This window comes from Mustela erminea, chromosome 8 (assembly GCF_009829155.1).
Source record: "Mustela erminea isolate mMusErm1 chromosome 8, mMusErm1.Pri, whole genome shotgun sequence".
In the NCBI taxonomy this organism is placed as follows: domain Eukaryota; kingdom Metazoa; phylum Chordata; class Mammalia; order Carnivora; family Mustelidae; genus Mustela; species Mustela erminea.
This window is the reverse complement of record NC_045621.1, coordinates 74,097,342-74,107,397: the sequence shown is the minus strand read 5'-3', so window position 1 is coordinate 74,107,397 and position 10,056 is coordinate 74,097,342. Positions and strand designations below refer to the sequence as shown.

At 42.0% G+C, this 10,056-nt stretch overlaps 1 protein-coding gene across 5 annotated transcripts in view; it reads left to right on the top strand.

Annotated features, from left to right (window-relative positions):
• Positions 1–2,926: 2,926 nt before the first annotated feature.
• Positions 2,927–10,056, top strand: part of SESTD1 (SEC14 and spectrin domain containing 1) — a 166,319-nt gene continuing 159,189 nt past the window's right edge. For 4 of the 5 annotated variants that reach the window (XM_032356090.1, XM_032356089.1, XM_032356091.1 and 1 more), the window contains exon 1: positions 2,927–3,218. The gene's annotated coding sequence lies outside the window, so the exon portion shown is untranslated. Of the gene's footprint in view, positions 3,219–3,513; positions 3,577–10,056 lie in introns of those variants that run through there. The other variant, XM_032356088.1, reaches the window with a different exon arrangement.

Here is a 10,056-nt window from a genome sequence, read left to right as displayed (position 1 = left end):
TGAGGGAGAAATTAGGAATGGAGGAATTTGTTACTTAAAGGGCTTTTGGGATTCTTTTGCCCCCATCACTCAAAGTTGTTTTCAATGTTACTCTCCTTTCACTGATTTCTATTATGGCAGGGGCTCCTGGTACATAACCTCCAAAGTGATATTTAAGAGGAATAAATGCAAAGATCTGCACTCGGTCTTCAAAAACAAATTGTACAAATACAGGCTGAAGGAGATATGGTTTTATAGCTATAGCTATATTAAAACTTCTAAAAGATTTGGGAGTATTTTTGTTTTAAATCAGCAACACATGACATTTATGAACAGTTGTGTGGTAATAGAAAAATGCTATTATGATACCAAACTGATTGAAAAATCATAGAATTGTAGAAAATTGTACTTTACTATTCCCCTCTTCATACCTGGATTATTGGATTTAGTTCCAAATGCCACAGTTTAAGAGTCAGTAAGTTATGTTTAGATGAGAGTGTGTGGAGATGAAGGGGGCATGAGAGGGAAGCATCTTGTTGAAAGGTGTGTTCTGTGGTTGCTGGCTTCAAATATTTAGAAGATTATACATGGAGGGGAATAGGACTGTTCTATGCTCAATACACATTACTAGATTCAGATTCACTGAGCACTTTAATATATGTTGTATTCATATTTGTAATAATGGTTTAAGGTATTATTGTTTTTCCCTTTTAGAGTTGAACATACTCATCCTTGGAGTTGTTCTGTGCTAGTCCAAGTTTAACAGCTAAGAGGTTCTATAACTGGGATCTGACTACACTGCTTTGGAACTTAAACCCAGAGGTATTTCCTACCAAGACAATACCATGACTACCTACAAATTTATAAGGAGACACATTTCAGTTCAATGTAAGGACTAGAAGGACTGTTCAAAAATGAGTACTGCTGTGAAGTAGTATTTCCCCATCACTTGGAGTTCAAGTCTATGCTGCACAGCTACTTTCCAAGGATCTGGTAGTCCCTCAATTTATACATACACTGTATAAAGAAGGACATGCTTACCTCAATAACAAAATATTAAAAATGAAGGCTAGTCGTGGAGCCAAAGGATCGTTATAAGCGAGGCCTAGTGAATTTAAGTGATTGAGCTACATTCATTAGTTCAGTAATTATTGGAAAATATGGCATTCAAACTTCATTCTCTGGTTTTACAAACTAATTTTTTCCCCTATTGCAGCAGTTATCCCTTATCTACTAACTGGGTAATACAGTGTGGAACTAGAGGATATGGAAAGAGGAAGGGCAGAGATGTTTGGGAATTATTGTAATGGATTGTTTGGCATGCTCTTGCTTTATTAAAACAAGCAAAGAATGTGAGTGGTAGTAAGAGAGGGTTTTAAATGATAAGCAGAGAATGTCACCTAGTAAAGGAAGAACAGAATACTGTGGAAGGTTAAGCAAGGCAAGGGCTGTGGGTTGTACTGTTATTTCCCTCCTGATGAGTAGATGCTCAACATCTACTTGCTGGAAGGAATGACGTCAGCCCTCAACAAATGTTTAAAGGGAAACTTCTGAGTGCTGAGCACTTTGCGATGTCTGGGAACCAAAAATGAACTAGACAAAAATATCTATCCTTTTAAGGAACTCAGTCTAGTAACGAAAGACCACCAAGCAAAGCAATAGGAAAAAAGAAAAAAGTACTAAGGACAATCATAGAGAAGAGATAAGAGATTGTTGCAGGAAGGCATAAAGGAGAGTATCTAATTCAGCGTAAGTGCATAGGGAGAGCATGTGGGTGTGGAAAAAAGAGTGGATGTCAGGGAAGATTCTAAAGAGCAAGTGAAGCATTTATTATCTTGGAGGATAGTAGGAGTTCACCTGGTTAAATGAGGAATGGATTTCAGGTGGGGGAAAATGTATGGAGATACTGACAGAGCCTGTTGTATCTGTGTGTAAATGTGGGAGTCAGAGCTGGAGCTGAAGAGGTCTAGGGATCGGGTTATACACGGCTTTGTGTACCATGGTAATTAGCTTGAACCTGATTGTCCAAGTGGACAGCCTCTGAAGAATTCTAAAGAAGGAGGCTCTTTGGTTTCGCAGCATATTCTGACAGTCATGTGGAACAGAAGCAGAAGTGAAATTGGGAAGGCTGGACCTAGAGAGTGGCAAAGAGGTTGAAATAGTGGAGACAGATTATTAGTCACAGAATTAAGAGGAAGAATTCATCCATGGGATTTCAAATCAGAGAACTTCAGTGGGGAGAAATTTGATTGCCTAGTTGTTGAAAGGGCAAGATTTTATCAATGGAATTAGGTGATACTGAAGTGAGAAATAGGGAAGGTCTGGGATTGGGACCATATGGCCCTCCCGAGCTTGTGTGCATCAGCTGATGACTCTTTTGAACTGAATTCAGGAAATGACACAAAAATGATTTGCGCAATAAAATCAGGAGAATGAAGACTCTGAAGTCTGTACATTTGTAGAAAAATAACTAGAGTTGGTGAAGGTGGGGGAAGTAGCCATTACCAGAGGGTCATTTGTGAATAAATTTGGGCTGAATGGAAAGATCCCCGAAGAAAACCAAATGCCCTGAATCCAGCTCTTCCTCACTACGACCCATTCCCCCCCAGGTGCCTTCATTCTTCAAGTTGTGGGGATCAGAATTTTGAGAATCTTGAAGACCATGTACTCAAACCCACGTATTTCAGGATGAGGACAGAGAAAAGCAACGACTTGCAAGCCGTCCAGTAGAGGGGTCTTTCCTTGAGCCCGGGCTTCCAGACTCCAGTTCCAGTGCTCCTTTCATTATCTACACCACTGCGGGCTGGGCAGCGCGGAGTCCCCGGCCCGGCGAGGTTCGCAGGGTCCACCAGGGGCACGTTGAAGGCCCCTTCCTCGCCCCGCCCCCGCTCCTGTGGGATTCCCTGTCCCGCCCCCTTCCCGCGCCGGGCGGGGTCGCTGCGCCGCCGCTTCTCGCGCGCTCGCGGGGTCGCGCGGACGCGGGTCGGGCCGCGGGTGCGGGGAGGTCGCCGGGCCGCCCGCGCCGCCGCCCCCTGCCTGACGCACGGAGGGGCCGGGACGCGATTTGCCGCGAGTGGCTGGAGTCGCCGCCGCCGCCGCCGTCCAGGGCCGCTCCGCCCCCCAGCCCGCCTTCCTCCCGCCTCGCCCTCCGCCTCCGTCCGCGCCTCGCTCGCGTCCCCGCGTCCTCCCCACCAACCCCGGAGGTGTCGGTCGCCCGCGCTCGCGCCAGCGCCAGCCAGGTGAGTGTGGCCGCCACGCGGCCCAGGCGGCCCGGGCGGGAGGAGCGCGCAGGCCCCGCGGCCGGGTAGCGGGCGCGGGCGGGTGGAGGCGGTAGCGGTGGCGGCGGCGGGCCCGGCTTTCTTCCTGGGCTCGGGCCGCGGGGCGGTGGAGCCGCGCGGCTGAGGGAGGGGCGCCCGCGTCCCCGCCGCCGCCTCCACCGCAGACAAAGCGCCTGAGGTGGGAGCCCCGCGGGCGGCCTCTGCCTCCGCGCTGGCTGCCGGGTGCGGCCGCGGCCCTCAGAGCCCGGTCGCTCTGGCCCCCTCCCCCCTAAGCGCCCTGGTTCATTAATGGGTGAAAGGGACCCGCATCATGCAACAGGTTTGGGCGTTAATCCTTATTTTCCGGCGGGTCTCGTCTTCCCGGCGTGCGGGCACCACAAGCGGCGGCGCCCGGCCCCGGGGCGAGCCCAGCGACCAGCTCCGGCGGCCGGCTTCTTTGTGTGGCCGGTGACCAGCCTTGCCCGGTGGGTGGGGGACTCCCGTCCCGAGGCCCCCGGGGCTCGGGATGCCTCCTGGATGCCTCCCTCGCGGCGTGGGTCTTGGCTTCCCCCGGGCCTGCCGGATGTTAACCTCCCTCCAGCCTTTGGAGGAGTCACAAAGGGAAGGAAGAGGGTTGGCAAGGATTTGTGGTTATGTATTTATTTTTTATATGTTAGGTAGACTGATAGCAGAAAGGAGCCGCAGTCTGGCCGGCTCGTGAGGGTGCGGGTGGGATTTCACCCTGGGATGCACGGTTTGGACTCGCTGCTGCTCTGACAGCAAGTGGTTTTCTTGGTGCTTTGACATCTTTCTCTCATACACAGATAGCGTATCGCCCCAGAAGTTGGAAGTGCTGTTGAGGGAGTAACTCTGTAGCAGCCGTTTGACAGGTCACCTCTTTCTGCACCTCTTAATGCACCTATTTCTGTGACAAATACACCCGTTACACATCCTGGCATAGGTTAAATTAAAATTGCCACTGAAAATACCCCCATTTTGGAAAATGTTAATCCATATGGTTTTCTTTGGCTTGATTTTGGCGTATTTTGTTAGGTGTGAACACTTCCCCCCTCCCCCCAGCCCCAAGGAAGAGTACATAACAAAGAACAAATTATTTTTGTTCACATACCTTGGTCATGGTGTTACCTAGCTGGTTTCATTGGTATGCTATTTTAGTATAACAATACTAAATGGAAGGAAAATATCTTACTTTTGCTTTGAGCAATAAAATGCTTCTTTGTTCTAGAACCAGGAAGCTTTTATACATAATACTTTCTGTGGACAAAAGTTGGTGACTCTCTTTACCCCATGACCCAATACGTGAAAAAATTCCCAAATGACTTAGCATTACACAACTCTATAGATTGTTTTTCTATCCCAAACTCCAGGAAGTCATTTTGCTGTGTTTTTATTCAGGCAATCTAGACTAAATTTCGTCTTAAAATTTGGGCCTTACTCTATAAATTCCCCAGCATTAGGGAATGAGTTGATTATATTTAAATAGTTTGTTAAGCATTTTAAGCCCTGAGAATAATAATAAGAAAGAGTAATGGAGATTAGAAGCTGGTGATGGATTTAGCAGAGTGACAGCAGATTGGAACACGGAATGTGGTAGAGGTTGCAAAGTTCCATCTACTTGGGTTTTAGTTGATCAGTGGCAAGGACATATCTGAAAAGTAAATGTCCAGTAATTAAAAAAGCAGAAAAGGGTGTAACATTTTGGCTTATCCCACCCCCCTCCCCCACCCTCTGGTGTACTCTGTAAAAACTCCTTGAAGCTCTTTCTACTCCCTAAAAACAAACTTGCTATTAATAGGGACTTTACTTTTAAAGAAATAAAATTATGCCAAATTAATCTGATCCATGGAAAGTTTTTCTAACATGATTAGTAGTTTTACTTTACCCAAAATACCGTTCATCTTTGTAACATCGAACTTCAAAGAGCTTTCATAGCTGTTCCAGGATACAGGAACAGCCTCTTGAGAAAAGTAGCACTTTGAATAATGAAAAGGAACAGAAACTTACATTTCTATAATAGTTTTCTTTTATAGAGATATAATTCATATACTGTAGAATTTACTTTTTTAACTCATACAATTCTGCGGTTTTAGTATACTTATAAGGTAGTGCAAAACATCACCAGTTCAAGAACATTTTCAATTGCGGAAAAGAAACCCTGATACCCATTAGCTATCACTCTCATTCCTCCTCCCCAGCACTTGGCAACCATTGATCTAGTTTCTGTCTAGAGATTTGCCTGGACATTTCATATAAACAGAATCATACAAATATGTGGCCCTTTGTGTCTTAGCATCTTAGTTTTAGGGTTTATTCACATTATGCATGTATCACTACTTCATTCCTTTTTATGGCTGAATAATCTTTCTTGTATGGATATGCCACATTTTGATGATTATTTCATCCATTGATGGACGTTTGGGTTGTTTCCACTTTCTGGCTATTATGAGTAATGCTGCTATGAACATTCATTTACAAGTTTTTGTGTGTGCACATGTTTTCAGTTCTCTTGGGCATATACTTAGATGTGGTATTGCTGGGTCATATGATAACTGTTTAACTTGAGGGATTGCCAAACTATTTTCCATAGCTGCTGTAGCATTTTACATGTCCACTAACAAAGTATGAGGGTTCCATTTTCTCCAGTACTTGTTAATGTTGTCTTTTTGATAATAGCCATCCTAGTGGGTGTGAAGTGGTATCTCATTGTGGTTTTCATTTGCATTTCCCTAATGGCTAATGATGTTGAGTATCTTTTCATGTTGTTATGGATCATTTGTTTATCTTCTTTAGAAAAATGTCTAATTTATAATAGCTTCTAAGTTTGTGTTTTCACATGTATTTTCTATTTTGTCTTCGAAATAATTCTGTAAGTTAAGTTTATCCCTATTTTACTGCTGGGAAGCTAAGGTGCAAAGAGGTTAAATAATTTGCTTGTTTTTTAACCTTACAGAGTTAGTAGGAGGGTTTGAATATAAACTCAGGTCTTCTAACTCTACTTCCTGCATTCTTTTTACCCCAAGAGGCATACAGAAGTTAAAATGTGTTTGCAAATTTGCTTGGCTAATCATTGGCAAAGTGGGGGAAAATAAATAAAAAGCAAACCAAACAACAAAAAGCAGGTGGCCATACTGCCTGATACACATCAGATTTTACTATTTTTTAAAAAAAATATTTTAGTTTTTTTTTTTTTTTTAAGATTTTATTTATTTATTTGACAGAGAGATCACAAGTAGGCAGAGAGGCAGGGGGGAAGCAGGCTTCCTGCTGAGCAGAGGGCCCAATGCAGGGCTCAATCCCAGGACCCTGAGATCATGACCTGAGACGAAGGCAGAGGCTTAACCTACTGAGCCACCCAGGCATCCCAGATTTTACTATTTTTAAATAAATTCTTTGTGTTCTCCTATCCTAATAAATTAGGTAGGATTTTCACATTTCCTCTAGGGAAGCAGTCAGAACAATTAAACCTAGTAACCCACCTTATTGGTGGCATAGCTAATCCTAGAACCCACTCTTCACTGAGACATTGTGTTTTATATTATCCTGCAGCTTCCGTGTTCTCTATTTTTCCACTGATTTATTCACTGTATCTTAAAATAATTGAATAATATAACATTTTTCATAAACACTAAAATTCTGGGTGAAACTGAAATTAACTTTTATTTTTGAGCAGGGCAGTTTGCCAGTTTCATTTCGAAGTGCAGGATAACTAAGATACGAATTTCAGTTTTTATGTGGAACTCTGTATCAGACATAGGTATACGAAATTATGAGCTCTTTAGAGGGTAGGTAGAGGCATATGTTAATTATTCATCTTTGCAAGTCCATTATCTGACATAGTGCCCAGTACTCTGAATACAAATGAATTTTTTTAACCTGCCCCCCCAAAAAACCCAGCAAAAATTATCTAGTACACTTTTTTAGAAGAAAGGCAGTACAAATTCCAGAAAAAGAATATATTTCTTACCCCTGACACATGACCTAAAAATATAATAAATGATAAAAATTAGAACTTGATTTAAAATTCAGCACTTATGGAAGGAAGTAACTGTTGTTCCATCCTGTGTTTTAAAAGATAGGCTCTAGACGGGGCACCTGTGTGGTGCAGTTGGTTAAGAGTCCAACTCTTGGTTTTGGCTCAGGTAGCGATCTAGCCCTGTGTTGGGCTCTGTGCTCATCTGCTTAAGACTCTCCCTCTCTGGGCCCCTGGGTAGCTCAGTGGCTAACTGCCTGTCTCTGGCTCAGGTCATGATCCCAGGGTCTTGGGATTAAGCCCCACCTTGGGCTCCCTGCTCTATGAGAAGCCTGCTTCTCCCTCTCCCACTCCCGGTGCTTGTGTTCCCTCTCTAGCTGTGTCCATCTCTCTCTCTCTGTGTCAAATAAATAAATAAAATACTAAAAAAAAATTTTTTTTTTTTAAAAGAAAGATTCTAGCTCTCCTTCTGCACCTGCTCCTCGCCCTGTGGACACATACTCTTTCTGTCTCTCTCTCTCTCAAATAAATAAATAAATCTTTGGAAAAAAAAAATAGACTCTAGGAATGCCTGGCTGGCTGGCCCTGTTGGTAGAGTGACTCTTGATCTCCGGGTCCTGAATTCAAGCCCCATGTTGGGCATAGAGTTTACTTTAAAAAAAAAAAAAAAAAAAGGCTCTAAATACCTGGTGGCTGGCACAAGTGTTTATTTATTAGCTCAGTGCCCATACATAGGAACTACACCCTGAATGTTGGTGAATGTCCAATGAGTGAATAAAAGGATTAGTTTTTATTGTAGCATGTAGAAGAGATAACAGCAAATGAGTATTTAGGCTGTGCTTTTCATTTGTATATTTTAATAGCAAACATGATACATGTTCATTATAAAAATTCAAATAATATGTGGGTATATTCAATAAAAGCTGAAAATCTTCTTTACTTCTGGTCCCCTTCCCTTCCTTCACCCCCAAGATCATTCCTGTCCCAGGTAACAATTGTTAACAGTTTAGGATTTATATTTCCACTTGTGTCTTTGGTTTCTGTGTGCATATGTATAAATATGCATTTACAAATCTGGCCATATTATATACATACATTCACAATGGTTTTTCCTTTACAAATAGGATCATACTACACTTTTAAATGAAATATATTAAGACTTAAGCATTTATAGTCACAAATGATAAATGTAATATTTATTTCTATTGCCTGGATTTGGTATCAGGATTAAGCTTACCTCTAAGAATGAATTGAGAAATATTCCTTTATTCCCCTGTGTTTTAGAATAGTGTAAAAATATCTGCCCTCTAAGCATTTATTAGAAATTCCTGGAAAACCTTGGGAGAGGAAAGAGCTCTGAGGCAACCTTTCAAATTTTTCTTGTTTTTATTTGGTCTGTTAAGTTTTGGTTCTTATTTTCTGTTACAATTTTGGTGAAAGAATCCTTTAAAAATTTCTAGGCCATTTAGAGTTTGAGTTTAGTAGACCATGATTTGTAAATACTTGTATGGTTTTGAGGCAGCTTAGTAGGGAAAAGTAGTGGTGTAAACACTTGATTTAATCCGCTTTATGATTTACTAGCTTTGTGGCTTTGGACAGGTTAATAATTTCTCTTAGTAAAATGGGATAAATATACTCACTTTATAGGGTAGGTATTAGGAAAGAGATTAGTATATGTTCAGCATCTAATAGGTGTTCAGACTTTTTATTTTTTTCTTTGTATGGTCATCTGTGACAAACATGAGGTATTGGGTTCTGCTGTTAGCATGCTGCTTGGTGTACTGGAAAGAGCATTAAGACCTTGGAGTTTTAGCCTGTGTCTCACGGTTATTAGCCATTGGCTTTGGACAAGTCTGTTCAGCTTCTCTTTCCTTACCTATAAAAAAAACAGTAGGAAAACTAACACTTGTTGAGCATCTATTCTATATGCATTTAGACAGTTTACAAATCTTAACCTCATTTAATCCTTTCAATAACTCTATCAAATAGAGATGACGTTTATTTCCCATCTTAACCGTCAAAACAAAGGTGCAGGAATTGGATTTTCTGACATCCATTTAAAGGTACTGCCCACCCTCTACGCCTGTCCATGTTCATTCAGTCTACTTGGTACAGCTATCCTCTCTTGGGGATGATAGGGTGTGCCCCTGCATACAGGGAATTCCAGATGAGCATACTGCAAACTGAAATACCAAATATATTAAAAAAAAACAACAACCCCAAACTGAACCAGTATAGAATGAGACTACTTATTTATTAATGATTCCCATTAATAAAATACAAATACAGGATGGTTAATGTATCCTAATGCATATACTTGAGAGTAATAATTTAAGTTTTTATTATTATTATTTTTTTAAATTTATTTGACAGACAGAGATCACAAGTAGGCGGAGAGGCAGAGAGAAAGGGGGAAGCAGGCTCCCCGCTGAGCAGAGAGCCCAATGTGGGGCTCGATCCCAGGACTCTGGGATCATGACCTGAGCTGAAGGCAGAGGCCTTAACCCACTGAGCCACCCAGGTGCCCATAGTTTAAGTTTTTAAGTACTTGTGTTGTTCATTTACAGAAATTACAAATTCTTGGAAAGGAGTAGAGAAATGCATTATAATTCATTGTCTACTTGCAGACTTGCAGAGTCATTTAAAAAATGAACCTACCTTTGTCAGCTGGTGTATAAAGAGCTATTGATTATGTTCTTGAAAGGTAGTCAGTCGTATTGTATTTCCTTTGATAGGGTTTGCCAAAGCTTTTGCTCTGAGTTTCATTTTATTTGATCAGAGGCAATGATATTGATTTGGCTTTTTTGCTAGCTTTGTGCTAGGGATACT